The sequence below is a fragment of the Hyla sarda genome, chromosome 1 (assembly GCF_029499605.1).
Source record: "Hyla sarda isolate aHylSar1 chromosome 1, aHylSar1.hap1, whole genome shotgun sequence".
NCBI classification, from domain to species: Eukaryota; Metazoa; Chordata; class Amphibia; order Anura; family Hylidae; genus Hyla; species Hyla sarda.
The window spans coordinates 250,663,780-250,683,459 of record NC_079189.1 but is presented as its reverse complement, the minus strand read 5'-3'; the positions used below and the strand labels follow the sequence as shown (position 1 = coordinate 250,683,459).

The 19,680-nt window shown below is 44.9% G+C and overlaps 2 protein-coding genes across 5 annotated transcripts in view; one reads left to right on the top strand and one right to left on the bottom strand.

The window, feature by feature from the left end:
- Positions 1 to 8,734, bottom strand: part of ADAMTS10 (ADAM metallopeptidase with thrombospondin type 1 motif 10) — a 206,800-nt gene extending 198,066 nt beyond the window's left edge. Inside the window, exon 1 of the mRNA XM_056570437.1 lies at positions 8,674 to 8,734. The gene's annotated coding sequence lies outside the window, so the exon portion shown is untranslated. The remainder of the gene's footprint in view (positions 1 to 8,673) is intronic.
- Positions 1 to 19,680, top strand: part of LOC130367743 (tyrosine-protein kinase ZAP-70) — a 318,125-nt gene that overhangs the window by 109,485 nt on the left and 188,960 nt on the right. The gene's annotated exons all lie outside the window — the stretch shown is intronic.

The following is a 19,680-nucleotide window of genomic DNA, read 5'->3' as shown; positions in this document are numbered from 1 at the left end:
TTCTACCCTCTACAGCCAACTCGACCTACACCGCAATTTAACACTGTTTGAGCACCTTTGTATGGCTTCCTTGTGCCCTAGCATTCCATCTCTATCATCTACGGCTTACTATTGTCTTCCAGGTTGTCTTCTCTGTCTTTTGCCACGCATGGGAGTCCAAGCTGGGCATCAGTTTCTCTCCTGATAAATGGGCTAAATGCTTCTTTTTGATGCATAAGGCAGTAATTGCCACAAAAGCCCAAGATACGAGTTACAAAGTCTTGTCTTGTGGTATCAGGTGCCAGTGGTCCTTTACTGTTGGTACCCTTCACTATCAAGCTCCTGCTAGCGATATGATTAGCCGAGGGTACGATGACATGCATGTTTGGTTGGGCTGTCCCCGCCTTGCTTCCTTTTGGTGCACAGTTCTTCAGGTCATTGTTGAAGAGACAGGTGTTTGAGTCCCTCAAAATCCTGAGGTGGCCCTGCTCTATATGTTCCCCATGGCTCAATCGATAAATAAAAGATCCCTTCCTGGACACCTTTTCCAAGAGGCCAAGGCAGTCATTCCCAGGAAATGGAAGTGTCTGGATCCCCCCTCCCTGGAGGAGTGGTTCACGGAAATACCTAACATATGGAGAAACTCCTCTCTGTTCTCCCCCCCCGGCCACCTGACTTTCCTAGGTGGAGTTTTGCTTTTCCCAGAGGTATCGGTCTCTTTGCTGCTAGGCCATCAGTGGATGTGTCCGGTGTGCTACCCTTTTGTACTGGTGGATGTCTTTTAGTGGTGGCTCGTGTCTTGTCAGGATCCTAGCCTCAGTCGTTTTCCACCGGTGTGTGTTTTCTTGGGCTTCCTTGATTTCTCTACTTCTTCTTTTCCTTCTCTTCCTTTTCTTTCTGCAGCTCTTTTTTTATTTTCTTCCCATTTTGTAGCTTTTTTTTTTTTTTTAGGAACAATTACTGTTGCTTTTGCATTGAGGGAATACCCTAGAGGGACATTGCTGATAAAATACTTGTTTTTTTTTATCATCTTTGATCTTTTGTTGGTTCTGCTACATCTACTATCGCTTCTTATATTTGTGTCATTCTCCTAAGGGTGCCATATCTGTTTACTCCCTACTGCTATGTTCCTTGATACAGTGTTCTTTTCAATAAATCTCTTGCATTTGAAAAAAATCTTATCAATACTGTTGTAAAATACACCCAGCAAGTCGATAATAAAATGTGCTAAACTGTCAAGCTAAGTGTCCAATTTGAATAATGCATTTGGTGAATGCCATCAACTCCACTTTTTTTTTTTAGTAGGTCTGTCCCAATATATTAGCATTACCTACACAGTAAAGTGATAATGCAAATTAATAAATATTGTAAATTAGCATGGCTAACAGGTATGGCAATTGTAGTGCACCAAGACAAGACAAATTACCAGTAGTGGGAAATCTAGCAATCCATAGTGGACTGTTTTTTGTTTTAATTAATCCAAAAAACAATTCTATGGTATACCCTTACGGCCATTTCAAATGGCGGAATATCTACGTGGAAAAATTCTGGGAGTACATTCTGTGGGCAGCAGGCACCAGTAGAACAATACTGTCTGTATAGACGCAATGCATTTCTGAGCAGATTTTGCTGAAAGAACAAACATGTTCATTTATTAAGTGGAGTCTGGAATTTTAATTTACACTGCAGATGTTTCTGCCGCAGAAATTCTGCAGTGTGCATGGTGCAGCAAAAACCTACCGAAAACAATGTGACAAATGAATACTCGAGCAAAATTTTTCTCCTTAACATGTTTTGGACATACCTCTCCTTACTCAGATCAAAGTTACTCATCTAAATGTTAATGAAGAAAAAGGTCTAAAGTATCACTTCTTAAAGGGGTTATCCGGATACATAAGGGCAACAGGAAATAAAACTGACATACTCATCTACCATGGTCACTGCACTTGGGGAATATCTGTGCACTCCTTGCCCCTCTGTTCCTATGGTGAGCAGATTGTTTGCCTTCAAAGTGGGAGCTCCAGGGCTAATGTGTATCTAATGCCAAAATTCAATATATATCTTTACTCAGTAACTTTCATTTGCCAGTTACCTCCTCCTCTTGGCATCCTGGTGACATAATTGAGGGGTATGATTCATTTACTTCTGGTGATAGTCACATAAAATACTTGATAAGGGTCAGTCCATCACTTCAAGCTCTTTTATGACTGCATGTTGAAACATGTCCTGTCCATATATGGAGAACTCGTCTGGATGTGATTGTAGTTCACCACCCAGAGGGAATGCAGTGTATAGGTAAGGGTCTGCTGGTTGGGCTTTGTGGTGCCACCACTGGTCATGGGTCACAATCAGGTGCGTTCAAAAGGCCTCTGCAGGTTAATCCCATACACCAAGTGCTTGGCCAGTAAAGAAGGGGAACTGCAATAAGTAATATATCTGGTAATATTCCGCTGGGGTACAACGTGTAGTGCCAGTGGGATGTTAGGTGTGGTGCCCTGTTAGTTTGGTGCAGGAATGACACCAGACTTGCTTGGATAACAATGCAACAACTCAGTCTCTATACTTAGGGGTAATCTCTCTTCACACTAAGGGCAGTGCCAAAAACTAAACTGCTCAAAAAATTGAGGGAACACTTAAACAACACACTGTAGCTCCAAGTCAATCACACTTCTGTGAAATCACACTGTCCACTCAGGAAGCAACACTGATTGACAATCAATTTCACATGCTGTTGTGTAAATAGAACAGCCAACAGGTGGAAATTATAGGAAATTAAAGGGTATTCCAGGAAAAAACTTTTTTTTATATATCAACTGGTTCCAGATAGTTAAACAGATTTGTAAATTATGTAAAAAAAGAAAATGGCAGCAGCACACTTGGTCAACAAAATGGAGGCTCTTAGCGCACTTTTTGATCAAAACGTGTCCCCCCATCCACCACGCGCAGGTGGCCTCTTATCGGATGGGTCCCTAAACACTCACCTACCTCAGGCTGGGTGACAGGTTGGATCCACTATCGATTTGTAAATTACTTCTATTAAAAAATCTTAATCCTTTCAGTACTTATGAGCTTCTGAAGTTAAGGTTGTTCTTTTCTGTCTAAGTAATCTCTGATGACACGTGTCTCGGGAAACACCAGGTTTAGAAGCAAATTCCCATAGCAAACCTCTTCTAAACTGGGCGGTTCCCGAGACACGTGTCATCAGAGATTACTTAGACAGAAAAGAACAACCTAAACTTCAGAAGCTCATAAGTACTGAAGGGGTTAATATTTTTTAATAGAAGTAATTTACAAATCTGTTTAACTTTCTGGAGCCAGTTGATATATAAAAAAAAGTTTTTTCCTGGATAACCCCTTTAACAAGACACCACCAATTAAGGAGTGGGTCTGCAGGTGGTGACCACTGGCCACTTCTCAGTTCCTATGTTTCCTGGCTGATGTTTTGGTCACTTTTGAATGCTGGCGGTTCTTTCACTCTAGTGGTAGCATGAGACGGAGTCTACAACCCACACAAGTGGCTCAGGTAGTGCAGCTCATCCAGGATGGCATATCAATGTGAGCTGTGACAAGGAGGTTTGCTGTGCCTGTCAGTGTAGTGTCCAGAGCATGGAGACGCTACCAGGAGACAGGCCAGTACATCAGGAGATATGGAGGCCGTAGGAGGGCAACCAACCAGCAGCAGGACCACTACCTCCGCCTTTGTGCAAGGAGGAGCAGGAGGAGCACTGCCAGAGCCCTGCAAAATGACCTCCAGCAGGCCACAAATGTGGATGTGTCCACTCAAACAGTCAGAAACAGACTCCATGAGGGTGTTATGAGGGCCCAACGTCCAAAGGTGGGGGTTGTGCTTACAGCCCAACACCATGCAGGACATTTGACATTTGCCAGAGAACACCAAGATTGGCAAATTCGCTACTGACGCCCTGTGCTTTTCACCGATGAAAGCAGGTTCATTCTGAGCACATGTGACAAATGTGACAGACTCTGGAGACGCCATGGAGAACGTTCTGCTGCCTGCAGCTTCCTACAGTATGTTCGGTTTGGCAGTGGGTCAGTAATGGCGTAGGGTGGCATTTCTTTGGGGGGCCACACAGCCCTCCATGTGCTTGCCAGAGGTAACCTGACTGCCATTAGGTACCGAGATGAGATCCTCAGACCCCTGGTGAGGCCATATGCTGGTGCGGTTGGCCCTAGTTCCTCCTATTGCAAGACAATGCTAGGACATCTGGGACATCTGGGACATCATGTCTCATTCCATCCACCAACGCCACGTTGCAACACCTCATTAGGAGCATGCCCAGGTGTTGCAGGGAGGTCATACGGGCACATGGAGGCCACACACACTACTGAGCCTCATTTTGACTGGTTTTAAGGACATTACATCAAAGTAGGATCAGCCTGTAGTGTGGTTTTCCACTAAGATTTTGAGTGACTCCACATCTAATTGATAATTGATAATTTTTGTGTGACTTTGTTTTCAGCACATTCAACTATGTAAAGATGAAAGTATTTTATACTATTAGTTCATTCAGATCTAGGATGTGTTATCTTAGTGTTCCCTTTATTCTTTTGAGCAGTGTATATGCTTTTTACCTACAAAACCATGTCCAAATGATTTATATAAAGAATGTTTAAAAAACTGCCTGGGTTTTCAAAAAGACTGGTCTGATATCAATGGGAACTTTAAAAAAAAGAATCCCATAAAAAAAAAAAAACACAGAAACTTGCTCATGTAAACACATCTCAATTGTGATCAAGTACAAAATTCCAACAATTGGCTGCAAAGGTCTGTAGTAAAGGGATATCGTAGAGAATTTGTAGATTTGAAGATGGGGGGGGGGGGTCCCCATGTTCTCTACTACAACATCTTTATGAGTCTTTAGCCTTACATATTCTTTCTCCATTAAAGGGGGCTCTCACTGGTTTCAATTATATATTTATTGAAAGATTGTGATTACCACAGGGGGTGCGGGTCCTAAATAAGTGAGCACTTGGGTGCCATGAAGGATACTAGGGCTGGCCTGAAGCTCTGTAATGTCCTAGTGCAGCAATGGGACTATTGTCCTTGTGTCTTGCTCTTAATTTTTCATTTCTGTATTTCGTTCACCATGGGCTGTATACATTTTGCTCAGCAGAGCCTTGTATGCTCCAGGTGTTTTGGAAGGGAAGGAGATTGGGTGCTTCTCTCTGTCCCTGTTCTACAGTAATCCGCTACCAACTTTCTGTTTTCTAATTTACTATATTTTAATCCTTACTTGCCCTCTCTACAATTTATCTAGTTTTTATATCTCAGATCTAGAAGAGGACACACCTTGCGCAAGAAATGTGAATACATGCAGAGGCGTAGCTTCATGCTCACTAGCATACCAACCGATTTTACATTATACAGGATCTATTTATCAGAGTTTAGTATTTACTTGCATTAGTACTTTTCTATCAGGCTTCAATTGTTTTTTGATCAGATAGTGAGTCAAAATGGTGTAGCATGCAGAAGTTTTATATGCCCTACAATATTGAGACAAGATTATATTGTTCCAAAGTTACCATAAGACATGCTAATACTTCTGCATTGCCTATTTATCCATTTATAGTACAGTACCAGCCTGTTCAGTTCAATGCACTTTTACCATCACTATATCATGGCATAGCAGAGAGCATTAAATATATGTGTACTACTGACCGACAGCATTCTCTTGATCAATGGAGGTAGCTGCCGGCCCGGAGATCGCTGGTCATCCCAGCATCTGGAATCCCCCGCAATAGGATGTGTAAGGGCGGAGTACCCCTTTAAGTAAGCAGAATACAAGCTCATGACACTTAACACACTTAACACAGGACTGAATATGACATGAGATTATGTTATAAAAGCTAAGGAATCTGTAGTGGAGACATTAGGTCTCCGAACTAACATGAATTTAGAGACTATGAAGATCTGTCACACTGTTTATCTATAAAACAAAAGGCTAAATGTGGTCATCTAATGATTATGGGGGGTGGGGGGTAACAATGGCAGAATTTAAGGGGCGACACGCCTTCTCAAGGGGCGACGCGCCTTCTTTACCGTGAGGACTGTGAATTTATGGAACGGTCTACCTCAGGAACTGGTCACAGCAGGAACAATTAACAGCTTTAAAACAGGGTTAGATACATTCCTGGAACAAAATAAACTCAGGCACTGAGCATTCATTTGGCGATCGGACGGCATGGAGGACTGACAGTTCCTGACATGGACAGAGGTGTCCCTAGAGAGCACTGTGGTCATGACAGAAAAGAAATCCAAAAAGAAAAGAATTTCCTCTGTAGTATACAGCCTCTAATAAGTACTGGAAGGATTAAGAATTTTTGATAGAAGTAATTTACAAATCTGTGTAACTTTCTGGCACCAGTTGATTTAAAAAAAAAAAAGTTTTCCACTCTGGTGTCCCTTTAAGCCAAACCAATGATTTGCCGGAATGATACTTCCAATAGGTGACACTAGAGAGCAAGCTCTTTTCAATGGGAAAACTTATTCCTAGTGGATTCCTAATGCAGTACTGCATTGCTTATAAGACACATGCCAGTCTGGTGCTCTCATCAAGCATTCCCCTCTCAGTACCATAGATCGCTCTATTCGCTAGCCAGCACCTTATTCTGTTCCCCACTATTGGTCTCCACTACTTATTTAGAGTCTAGTATAATGTCCAAACATACATCACGTCATTAAAATACAATAGCAAATTAGTGTACTAGGAAATAACATCAGAATAAAAGAAGCAACACTTGAGTGAACAAGGACCAGCTACCACTGTAATATAACATACTTATGAACTGGCCAAGCAAGAGAAAGTCCAGCTCACTCCCAAACCTGTAGCGCCTGGACTGGCGTGGGCAACGTCTAGAACACAGCAATGAAAATGAAGAAGATGTCCATCGCTGGTAGAGGAACAAATTCTTTATTATGAGCTTCAGCACACGGAAGACATGACAGAGTGACGCCTGGACATCTTCTTCATTTTCATACTTATGAACTATATAAGTGTATCAACTTAAAATCTTAAAACCATAAAACTTATAAGCAACTAGGAACCAGTTTGAATGCTGCTAAGGACTCCTTTTTTATGTGCCTGGTTACTCATACTAAATTTAAAGAAACCTTTACAGATTCAGTTTGGTCAACTTTTAAACCCTTAAAGGACAACTGTATTGGAACACTTTTATATATGCCCAGGCCTCAAAAATAAACAAAATAAACTCATACATACCTTCCTACGAGCCCCCGTTGGTCCAGCACAGGCCTCACGGTCCGGCAGTGCTGACGTCATTCCACTTCCTGGGGACGAGGACGCCGCAAAGCCGTCGGCGTATCAACGGCCGTAGCGATGTCCCGCCCTGGTTGGTGATAGGCTGAGCCCACTGTCATGTAAGGAGCTCTGGCCGGCTTCTTACAGTTGTCACTACAGTTGTCCTTTAAGTACAGCAGGCGATACTTATTTGGACATACTAGCCAATTTTATAGGGTATAATTATTAAAGTCAGATGGAGATTCCATTAGTTTAGGTTCAATCTGGGAATCCCTACTGACACTGTTAGTAGAGTATAAATAAAACCCAATCATAATTTCATGTTCATGTGGAGCTGTAAGATACCTTTAGAGAGAAAAGGTACTAAAAGGATCTGTTAAAATATCAAAATTCTTGTTGGGCCCAGCATGTCAGGGGTGATGAATGTAGTGATGCTAGCTTTAGGTATTTCTAGAGGACAGGCTTGAGGTTAATAGTTTAAATAATCCTTGCCGTCATGAATTTTGAATAGGATTAAAAGTTGAGGCCTTCTAGTAACTTGATTTCCTCCAATGTGAAATCAGGAGTGATAGCAATAAGCAGCCCATTGTACATGTTAACAAATACAAGCCAAGTCTTGTCGAGTCCACAACATGCTGGTGACTGATGTCTAAGCTTCTATCCCAGGTCAGCCGCCCCATCTGCCTTAGAATTATCTCTTTCTTTGTATCTGGCTTTCCATCAGTTAGTAGTAATTAAGATCACAGGTCACATTTCAAAGCCAAATGGGAATTACACAGAAGAGACAAGAAATATGTGGCGCTGCAGGGGTGCTTACATGCTCTAGGCAGCAAAAACTATGTCTAGATAAAAATATGGTATAAAATGAACAGTAGTAAAAAAAATGCTGACTAGCTAACTCACTAAAGGCAAGTTAGAACAAGATTTTTGTAAAAGATGAATAGACGGCATGTTGGTCATTTTAAAAGGTTAAAAAGTAAAGAAAGAATAGTTTTATGGTGAAACAAGTTAAACAGCTGATCTAAAAACCAATAAATGCTAAAATATTTGTTGTGATAATATTGACTTATAATAATGTAACTTGGGAAAGTACTAAATAGTCTTATTATGTACAGCAGGCTAAATCACTTCATTCTGAAATAATAATGACACTACACTGCAATCTACAATGAGAATGTACACTTCATAAGTAAAATATACAGAAAAAAATGAATTCATGTAACCAAATATAATTTTGCCTAATATAATAAGCATTGTAATAAGTATGATACATTTAGTTGGTTAAATTACCAAGAAAAGTTAAAGGCTGCACTATACAGAGAAATAGAGAAAAAAGACCAGAATCCCACATAAACCATCTCCCTGTTAGTGCTCAGTAATCACAAATCCACATTCTGATGTAATATATACATACCAGGTTCACTGCAACTTGTTGATTCTTCCCAGTGAGGTTAAAATGGGTGCCGGCTGGTAGCAGAGCGATACTGATGTTTCTCGGACCTGTACTTTGGAAGTGCTTTTTTTTTTTTAAAGCAATCTATGCAGTGGATGATTTTTTTGGCAGCTGCATGCTTTAACAAAAAAGAAAAAAAAAAGGCATTGACCTCACATAATTAAAGGGGCTGTGTTTAAAGGAGCGCTCCCAGCCAGAGGACAAGCGTTGTTGTACGAATATTTGTGCCTTAAAAGTATCATTTGAAAGGAAGAAATCTCGTGTATACTTCTTAGAAATGTATTTTTGCCAGAGGGGATCTAGAGCACATGAATGTTAAATTTCTTAAAAGCATACTGGCAGAAAAGTGGTTAAGCTGCCACAGGGGCAGTGGGCATGGTTGATGCTAAATAGGAAGGAAGGGCTAAACTAGTTGCAACCTCCTTTGGTACCTCTCCTAAAGCAGTGTATTCCCAGGGGATGTACTTTTTCAGTAGAGTGGAAGAAAATGTCAAATCTTTTTTTCTATAACAATGATGTTATTGTTCTAGTTTAACATCCCGTGTCTATAGAATCTACAGTATTTGTCTTACAGCATATGTTGTTTTGACATTCCTTCAGTTCAGATACCAGCTATCTCATCTTCTTTGTCATATGCCAGCACCCTAGCTATGTATGGCTCAAGTACTGTGTACAGTGCTCCACACAGCTGTTTAACCTTAACACTGAGGTTATGTAGCATATACAAAACATTGTTGCATTTTGCTGACCAAAATTACATTATCACTGCCAAGTGGCATTACTGATTTTTAATACATAGGTGGTACTGACCTCTAGTGGCAGAATGTATAAACAAAAGTAAAAGCCTGTAGATGGGGACAAAAGGATCTACTTAGCTCCTTTGCACCTTCACTCAGCTCTGGAGCTCAAGCATTGCATTTAGTCTCTCTTTAAAGTGTACCTGGCGTCAAAAAAAACTTTTTATATAATGTAGATAATGCCATTATATGTATTTGTAATGTACATTGGTTAAAAAAATGTGCATATTTTTGTCCCTATAGCTATTGTTTGTGTGTATCTATGAGGAGTCCAAATACAGGAAGTGTGGGTGGACAAGCAGTGGTCTGTGCACTTATGACCAGCAGCACTGAGGCTCTATGACACGCCCCAGGCTCACACAGCAGGATGAATGACAAGCCAGGAGCCTGCACAGAGCCCTGCTTCTCCTGCCCTCACTTCCTGTACTTGGACTCCTTATAGACACATAGAAGCAATACCTGCAGGGACAGCATTTATTCACCCAAAAATATACACATTTTTAAATCAATGTATATTACAAATATACATATAATGGTATTGTCACAGCGAGTGCTCTGGTCCCCTCCTCCGGACCGGAGCGCCCGCTTCCTCGGCCCTCCTCCCCAGGATCCCGGCGCTTCCCGGTCAGACGCGCTGACCAGGAGCACGGGTCCCCTTGTGTCTGGGACGCGGCTGCCGTGGCGGCTGGTCCCTGCTCACGCGCCGCGTTCCGGCCTGTCTCACCTTCCTCCTCGCTCCCTGGGCCGACGGTCTCTGCCCCCCGGCGTGCTCGGCCCCGCCCTCTAGGGTGCGCGTGCGCCGGCTTCTGTAAATTCAAAGGGCCAGCGTGCCATTGATTGGTGTGCTGGTCACTGACCCCTGGTTCCTTCCCTATAAATGTAACCTGCCCCTTCCTGCCCTTGCCGGATCTTTGTGCCCTTGTGCCTCTGAGAAAGCGTTCCCTAGCCTAATATTGCCTTGCCTGTTGCCGATCCCGTTGCTACCGTCTACTCGCCTGTGAACCCTTGCCGCCTGCCCTGACCTCTGCTACGTCCGACTACGCTCTTGCCTGCTCCCTGTGTACCACGCCATATCAGCTGCCAGAGAGGTTGAGTCGTTACTGGGGGACACGACCTGGTAGTTACCGCCACAGCAAATCCATCCCGCTTTGCGGTGGGCTCTGGTGAAGACAAGTAACTGCTTAGCACCGATCCCTCAGTACGACCCGCGCCATCGCCTCTCTGGTCTAGAGGATCCACTCCCTGTCCTGCCAATTCGTGACAGTAAGATCCGGCCATGAATCCCGCTGATGTTCCCCTGCCAAGCCTAGCGGACCTCACCTCCATTGTGGCCCAGCAGCGTCAACAGCTGGCTCAGCTGACCGCTATGATGCAGCAATTTCTGCCTTCTCAGCAACAGCCAGTCCCTCCGTCTGCACGTGCTGCATCACCTCCGCCTGCAGTAGCCTCCGGTTCCAGAGTCCGTTTGTCCCTGCCTGACAAATACGACGGAGATCCAAAGCAGTGCCGTGGGTTCCTGTCGCAGTGCTCTCTCCACCTCGAGCTACTGTCCGACCAATTCCCTTCTGAGCGAGCCAAGGTAGCCTTTATCCTCAGTTTGCTGTCCGGGAGGGCCCTGGCCTGGGCTACACCACTATGGGACCACGCTAATCCAGCCACCTCTTCCGTTCAGAGCTTCTGCCAGGAGTTCCGGAATGTTTTCGAGGAACCTGCCTGGGTTACCTCCGCAGAGACTGCCTTATTAAACTTGACCCAAGGAGGTTCTACCGTGGGTGACTATGCCATTCAGTTCCGCACCCTTGCTTCTGAACTGAACTGGAACAATGAAGCCCTTTTTGCCACCTTCAAGAAAGGACTTAACAGCGAGATAAAGGACGTTCTGGCTGTACGTGAGCTACCTTCCACCCTTAGTGACCTCATTTTGCTGGCCACTAGGATAGACAAGCATTTCACCGAGAGACAAGAGGAACTCCTCCTGGAAAAGGAAAAAGCTCATCCAAGACGCTACCCTCGTCTGGCTCCTGTTTTTCTGCATCCACCTCAACCCGTTACTGGTCCACCCGCAGTGGAGGCCATGCAGGTGGATCGGTCACGCCTGACTCCGCAAAAATGAGGCCGTCGCAGAGACGAGAACCTGTGCCTGTACTGTGCCAGTACCGAGCACTTCCTTAGAGATTGTCCACTACATCCATCGCTTTCGGGAAACGCTTGCACCTAGTAAACGTGGGAGAGGCGTTACTAGGTGTGGACTCTTCCTCTCCACGCCTCATCATACCCGTGCAGTCCCTCTCTTCCAAGTCTTCTTTCTCTGCTGCCGCCTTCTTGGATTTCGGTTCAGCTGGCAACTTCATCCACGCCTCTTTGGTAGACAAATACCGTATTCCAATAATCCGTCTACCCAAGCCGTTCCTCATCTTTGCTGTTAATGGCGAGAGACTCTCTGCCACAGTGCAGTATCATACCCAGCCTCTGCAGATGGACATTGGAATGCTTCATACAGAGACTTTGGAGTTCTTTGTCCTTCCCTTCTGCTCTTCCGAACTCCTCCTGGGCCTGCTGTGGCTTCAACGTCATTGTCCTGTCCTGAATTGGTCTACCGGGGAGATCTTGCGCTGGGGCTCCTCCTGTTCTGACCCACAAGTTTCTCTGCCTCCCGGTTTGCCCAAGCCATACCATTCCTTTGCGGATGTCTTCTGCAAGAAACAAGCCAAGGTCCTTCCTCCTCACAGACCCTATGATTGTCCAATCGACTTCATACCCGGTTCTCCTCCACCCTAGGGCAGAATTTATCCTCTCTCACCTCCTGAGACTCTTGCCATATCTGACTATATACGTGAGAACCTGCAGAGAGGATTCATAAGAAAGTCTTCTTCTCCTGCTGGGGCAGGATTCTTCTTCTTGACTAAAAAGGACGGTTCCCTCTGACCCTGCATCGACTACAGAGGACTTAATAAAATTACCATCAAGAACCGTTACCCTCTGCCCCTAATCCCTGAACTTTTCGATTGTCTCCGTGGGGCAAAGGTCTTCACCAAATTGGATCTTCGTGGGGCCTATAATTTGATCCGTATCCGTGAGGGAGACAAGTGGAAGACCGCCTTTAACAAAAGGGACGGCCATTTCGAGTACCTGGTGATGCCCTTCGGCCTCTGTAATGCGCCTGCCGTCTTCCAGGAATTCGTTAACGATATTTTCAGGGACTTATTTTACACCTGCGTGGTCGTATACTTGGATGACATCCTTGTCTTTTCCTCCAATTTGGACCAACACCGGGGCCATGTGCGACATGTTCTCACTCGTCTTAGGAGAAATCGCCTGTATGCCAAGATTGAAAAATTTATTTTTGAACGGTCCTCCCTGCCTTACCTGGGGTACATTATCTCAGCCCAAGGACTTCAAATGGACCCAGCCAAATTCTCGGCGGTTCTGGATGGGCCACGTCCCTCAGGACTCCGAGCCATACAAAGATTTCTGGGCTTTGCTAATTACTACAGGCAATTCATCCCTCATTATTCTCCTCTGGTGGCCCCTATTGTGGCTTTAACTAGAAATGGCGCAAACCCTAAATCCTGGCCTTCCCAAGCTGAAGAGGCCTTCCAGTCTCTGAAAGCCGCCTTTGCCCCAGCTCCTGTTCTCTCTAGACCAGATTCCACCAAGCCCTTCTCTCTTGAAGTGGATGCCTCCTCGGTTGGAGCCGGAGCGGTGCTCACCCAGAAGTCTTCCAGGGGCAAGACCGTAACTTGTGGCTTCTTTTCGAAGACATTCTCTCCCGCAGAGAGAAATTATTCCATTGGGGACAGAGAACTGCTGGCTATTAAATTAGCACTGGAGGAATGGAGATATCTACTCGAGGGCGCCACACATCCTGTGAATATCTTCACGGACCACAAGAACCTGGCTTATCTCCAGTCTGCTCAGAGACTAAATCCCCGTCAGGCTCGTTGGTCTCTGTTCTTCGCCCGCTTTAATTTTGAGATCCATTTTCGTCCGGCTTGTAAGAACATTAGGGCAGATGCGCTGTCTCGCTCTTCTGATATGGTTTGCGACGAGTTAATTCCTCAACATATTATCCCACCAGAACGCCTTATTGCCGTCACTCCCGTGGACCTGCGCCTTCTTCCTCCTTGCAAAACCTACGTACCTCCAAGTCAGCGGTTGCAAATTCTCAAGTGGGGCCACGTTTCTCCTTTTGCCGGTCACCCTGGGGTGCAAAAATCTCTCCAGTTAATCTCCCAGAGGTACTGGTGGCCTTCTCTGGAGAAAGATGTCTCGGACTTCGTCCAAGCCTGTATGATTTGCGCCCGAGATAAATCGCCTCGCCAGAGACCAGCGGGTCTCCTCTTACCCTTACCTGTTCCGGAAGTTCCCTGGTCTCACATCGCTATGGACTTTGCTACAGATCTTCCCTCCTCCGATGGCAAGTCTGTTATTTGGGTCGTGGTAGATCGCTTCTCCAAGATGGCTCACTTTGTGCCCCTGCCCGGTCTTCCCTCTGCACCCATGCTGGCCAAACAACTCTTCCAACACATCTTCCGCCTCCATGGTCTTCTCAAACATATTGTCTCGGATCAGGTGGTACAATTTGTCTCCAAATTCTGGAGGGCTCTATGTGGTCAGCTCGGGATCAAATAGGACTTTTCTTCTTCATACCATCCTCAGTCTAATGGCCAAGTAGAACGGGTGAATCAAATTTTGGGCGACTATCTGTGCCACTTTATATCATCTCGCCATGACGATTGGGCAGATCTACTTCCCTGGGCGGAGTTCTCCTACAACTACGAACAATCCTCTGCCTCCAACAAGTCTCCTTTCTTTGTAGTTTTTGGTCGTCATTCTCTTCCACCTCTGCCGCAGTATCCCACTCCTTCTTCTGTACCTGCTGTTGACAGTCTTGTACAGGACTTTTCCTTCATCTGGCGAGAAACTCACGCCGCTCTCCTCAAGGCTTCCGCCCATATGAAGGTTCAAGCTGACAAGAGACGCAGAGCCCCTCCGGAATTTCGCCCGGGTGACAAGGTATGGCTCTCCTCTAAGTACATTCGATTTAGGGTCCCAAGTTACAAGTTGGGCCCTCTTTACTTGGGGCCCTATAAAATCAAGAGTCATATCAATCAAGTCTCTTATCAGCTCCATCTTCCTCCCTCCCTCCGAATCCATAACTCTTTCCATGTTTCCCTTCTTAAACCTGCTGTCTTTAACCTTTTTTCTCCCAAGCTTTTTTCTCCCACCCCGGTCGCCGGCACCTCTGATATATTCTCTGTCAAGGAGATCTTGGCGACCAAGTTCTCTCTAGGGCGCGCGTGCGCCGGCTTCTGTAAATTTATAGGGCCAGCGCGCCATTAATTGGTGCGCTGGTCACTGACCCCTGGTTCCTTCCCTATAAATGTAACCTGCCCCTTCCTGCCCTTGCCGGATCTTTGTGCCCTTGTGCCTCTGAGAAAGCGTTCCCTAGCCTTGTATTGCCTTGCCTGTTGCCGATCCCGTTGCTACCGTCTACTCGCCTGTGAACCCTTGCCGCCTGCCCTGACCTCTGCTACGTCCGACTACGCTCTTGCCTGCTCCCTGTGTACCACGCCATATCAGCTGCCAGAGAGGTTGAGTCGTTACTGGGGGACACTCTGGTGAAGACCAGTAACTGCTTAGAACCGATCCCTCAGTACGACCCGCACCATCGCCTCTCTGGTCTAGAGGATCCACTACCTGTCCTGCCGGTTCGTGACAGGTATTATCTACATTACATCAAAAGTTTAAAGGTACACTTTAAGAATTTTAGAAACTTCTTTTGATTAAAAAACCTAATAAGCATCAGGCATGCATACTGTGTACTGGAACACTGTTCATGCTAGGTAACATACCAGCATAACATAAAGCACTTGAAAATGCAACAATAGGCAGACAATAAATAAAAAAAGTTTTTGGAATTGAACAACAACTTTATATGTCTGAATGGAATGAAGATATATGGAAGAAGTTATGATATTACAGCATAAGGATGCCTATATTGGGGAAAATTGTACAACTGAAAGGAGCCTCTAGTACTTCGGTACTCAAGTACTTTTAGTAGGTGTCCGCTTAACCTGGTCTGCCATCCGGTGAAGGTCTGGGAAAACGCTAAGACCTGTTTCACACCTAGTGGCCGCAGTGTCATGCAAGAATTAGGCGCTGTCTGTTGTAGAGCATTATTATTACTCTACTAAAAAGTCATAGTCATTCCCCAACTGCCACATACTGTGCTCCTGGTATAATACTGCCACACACTCTGCCCCTGGAATAATACTGGCAAATACTGTGCCCCTGAATATATAACTGCCACATACTGTGCCCTTGGTATAATACTGCCACACACTGTGCCCCTGGTACAATACTGCCACACACTGTGCCCCTGGTACAATACTGCCACACACTGTGTCCCTGGTACAATACTGCCACACACTGTGCCCCTGAATATAATACTGCCACACACTGTGTACCTGAATATAATACTGCCACACGCTGTGTCCCTAAATAAAATGCTGTCAAACACTGGGCCCCAAATATAATACAGCCACATACTGTGTACCTGAGTATAATACTGCCACACACTGTGCCCCTGAATATAATAGTGCCACACACAGTACCCCTGAGTATAAGACTGTCACATACAGTGTCCCTGAGTAAAATACTGCCACACACCGTGTCCCTGAATTTAATACTACCACACACTGTGCCCCCTAAATATAATACTACCACATACATTACTTCTGAGTATAATACTGCCACATGCTGGGTCCACAAATATTATATTGCCACTGTTCCTTGACCTGAATTATACCTATGTGTTCCTTAAAACAAAGTATGAGGTGCCTGTGCCCCCTCAATGAATCATGCAGACTATACCGGCCCCTATATAAACTGTGCCACTATATCTGCCCCCATATGAACTGTGCCACTGTCTGTTCCCCATATGAATAGTGTCACTATGTCTGTTCTCTCCCCCCTCATATAAACTGTGTTTCTATGTCTACCCCCCATATGAACTGTGCCACTATGTCTGCTCCCCATATGAATTGTGGCACTATGTCTGCCCCCCCATATGAACTGTGCCACTGTCTGCTCCCCATATGAAGTGTCACTATGTCTGTTCTCTCCCCACTCATATAAACTGTGTTTCTATGTCTACCCCCCCCCCATATGAACTGTGCCACTATGTCTGCCCCCTCATGTGAACTGTAACTCTACAGCTGTTGAAAAACTACAAATCCCATCATACACAGACAGAAGAGCCTGATGGAAGCTGTAGCTTTAAAACAACTGTAGAGATAAAGGTTGAGAAACACCTGTAAAATACTGTACAAGTGCTGCTTTTCTGTCCCAGGTCCCATGGTTCTCCACTGCTCTGGCCTCTTCTAGCCACGCTGCCTGCATCATAGGGGAAGCGCTGGCCAGGGAGGTAGCAGAGTGTTCCCTCGCTCCATCAGCACTCAGCAATTCATTTGTATCTGTGTCTAAAAGACAACGGTACGTATGAATGCCGCCTCTGGCCAATTCCCTGAACCAGTCGTGGGCCCGGATGATTGTCAGTTGCGGTCCGGATCTGGACCGTGGTCTACTAGTTGAGTACCGCTGCTCTAGTACATTGTTGGGCCATCTCTAGCCTGGATACAAGAAGAGATGTGGTTGGACATGGAGGCTTACAGGTTCGGTACTGCAGCTAGGACTGTAGAGTCTGTGCGCTCATAGGTTGCTGAAGCTGGTGTCCCAGCTGGTACCTGGCAATAAATCTCGTGACTAGGCAGGACAGGAAAGTGTTGTGATCTTGTTGGGGATGATTACAATGATTTTGATTGCTGATCAATATATATATATATATCACTGAGTTAATCACATGTAGATCTACATATGTAGTGTACTTTGTAACATGTAGCGGTAATTTTTACTACATAGGTAAAACGAATCGGCAACTAAGGATTAGATTTAGGGAGCACACCTATTCACTACGAACAGGTTTAGGTGCCCCGAGATTTATTCAACATATGAAGGAAGTGCATGCTAACAGTCCTGAATGCCTCAAATTTGGAGGCTTGGAAGTTATTCGGCACACCGATTCCCCCCCTAGATAGGAATCTTAGATTACTGAGAGCAGAATCGCTTTGGATAATGCATCTGGAAGTGCAAGGCCCGCTCGGCTTCAATGACCGAGTTGATATGGCCCCTTTCTTAGAATAAATCTGCTCCTCTAATTATTATCTCTTCTGTCCAAAATAGGGCTATAAGATTAATATATTTCAATGTTTTGGTATAGATTACATGTTTTTTAGTGATATCTATGCTTTAATATCTCTCCGCTTTTTATCTTTATCAATATCACGTAAGTTCCGGTGGATAAATCACATGATCATTGCACACTCACCTGCATAATAAAAAGCTGAGCGCAATGATGCTAGTTAGAGGCCGGACTAAGCGCACATAGCGCGAAATAACCGGTTATCGCCTCACACCTGAGCGCCCGTTACAGCATGGTCCCCGTTCTGTTGGTCTACCCATCATTAATTCCTAGGAGCTGGCTGTCGCTAACCTAATGGTGAGTGCGGGAATTTTATCTTTGAATCTATCTTCTATGCACACATATATATATATATATGTGTGTATTACAGTTAAAACCAGTTTTCAGTTAAAACTGGTATTCCCCAGTAAAAACATTTTTTACTTTTCCCTAGTGGAAACCAGTTTTTACTGAGCGCCTTCATGGAAATTAGAATTAACTGCTAATCAGAAGCCTGAATGTCAGTTAAAGGGGTACTCCGGTGCTTAGACATCTTATCTCCTATCCAAAGGATAGGGGATAAGATGCCTGATCGCGGGAGTCCCGCCGCTGGGGACCCCCATGATCTTGCACGCGGCACCCCGTTTGTAATCAGTCCCTGGAGCGTGTTCACTCCGGGACCGATTACCGGCGACTACAGGGCGGGCGGCGTGTGACGTCACACCCGCCCCGTGTGATGTCACCCTCCGCCCCACAATGAAAGCCTCCGGGAGGGGGCGTGATAGCTATCACGCCCCTTCCCGTAGACTTGCATTGAGGGGCGGAGCGTGACATCAAGCGGGGGCGTGACATCACACGCCGCATGCACTCTTGTCGCCGGTAATCAGTCCCGGAGCGAACACGCTCCGGGGACTGATTACAAACGGGGTGCCGCGTGCAAGATCACGGGGGTCCCCAGCGTCGGGACTCCCGCGATCAGGCATCTTCTCCCCTATCCTTTGGATAGGGGATAAGATGTCTAAGCACAGGAGTACCCCTTTAAATGGGTACTCCGGTGGAAAACTTTTTTTTTTTAAATCAACTGGTTAAATCAACTGGTGCCAGAAAGTGAAACAGATTTGTAATTTACTTTCATTTAAAAATTTTAAGCCTTCCAGTACTTATTAGCTGCTGTAGGTTCCAGGGGAAGTTCTTTTCTTTTTGAATTTCTTTTCTGCCTGACCACAGTTCTGTCATGAGCAGGATAGGTTTGCTATGGTGATTTGCTCCTGCTCTGGGCAGTTCCTGAAACGGACAGAGGTGTCAGCAGAGAGCACTGTGGTCTGACAGAAAAGAAATTAAAAAAGAAAAGAACTTCCTGTGGAGCATACAGCAGCTAATAAGTACTAGAAGGATTAAGATTTTTAAATAGAAGTAATTTACAAATCTGTTTTAGTTTCTGGCACAAGTTGTGCTGATGATGAAGAGATATTAGATGACTCAGAGATGGTAGCCTTGTATATATCGTTGAATTTGGTTTTAAAACTAGTTTTAACTAGGGAAACCTTAGTGAAACAAATCAGTTAAAAACAATTGAAAGTGTAAATTCAGAATTTAAAACATTTCTATGATGTAGCATTTGTTGAGGATACAACAATATTCTGTATAACATAGGATACAACATTATATTGGCTATAACATATAAACCTGGCACGATCAACAACTTTTGACATGTCTAGAAAACATGTCAAAAGTTGTTTTTAACCCATTAAGGAAGCAGGGCGTATGGTTACGTCCTTGTGTCCTGGTACTTAACCTCTTCAGGACTTAGGGCGTATGGATACGCCTGGGGGAATTTCGGTCCCCGCCGCTAGCTAACTCGCCGATATCTATCAGCAGGCATCCCATGCATATGCCCAGGGGCGTCCTGAAACCGGGAGTCCTGCCGGA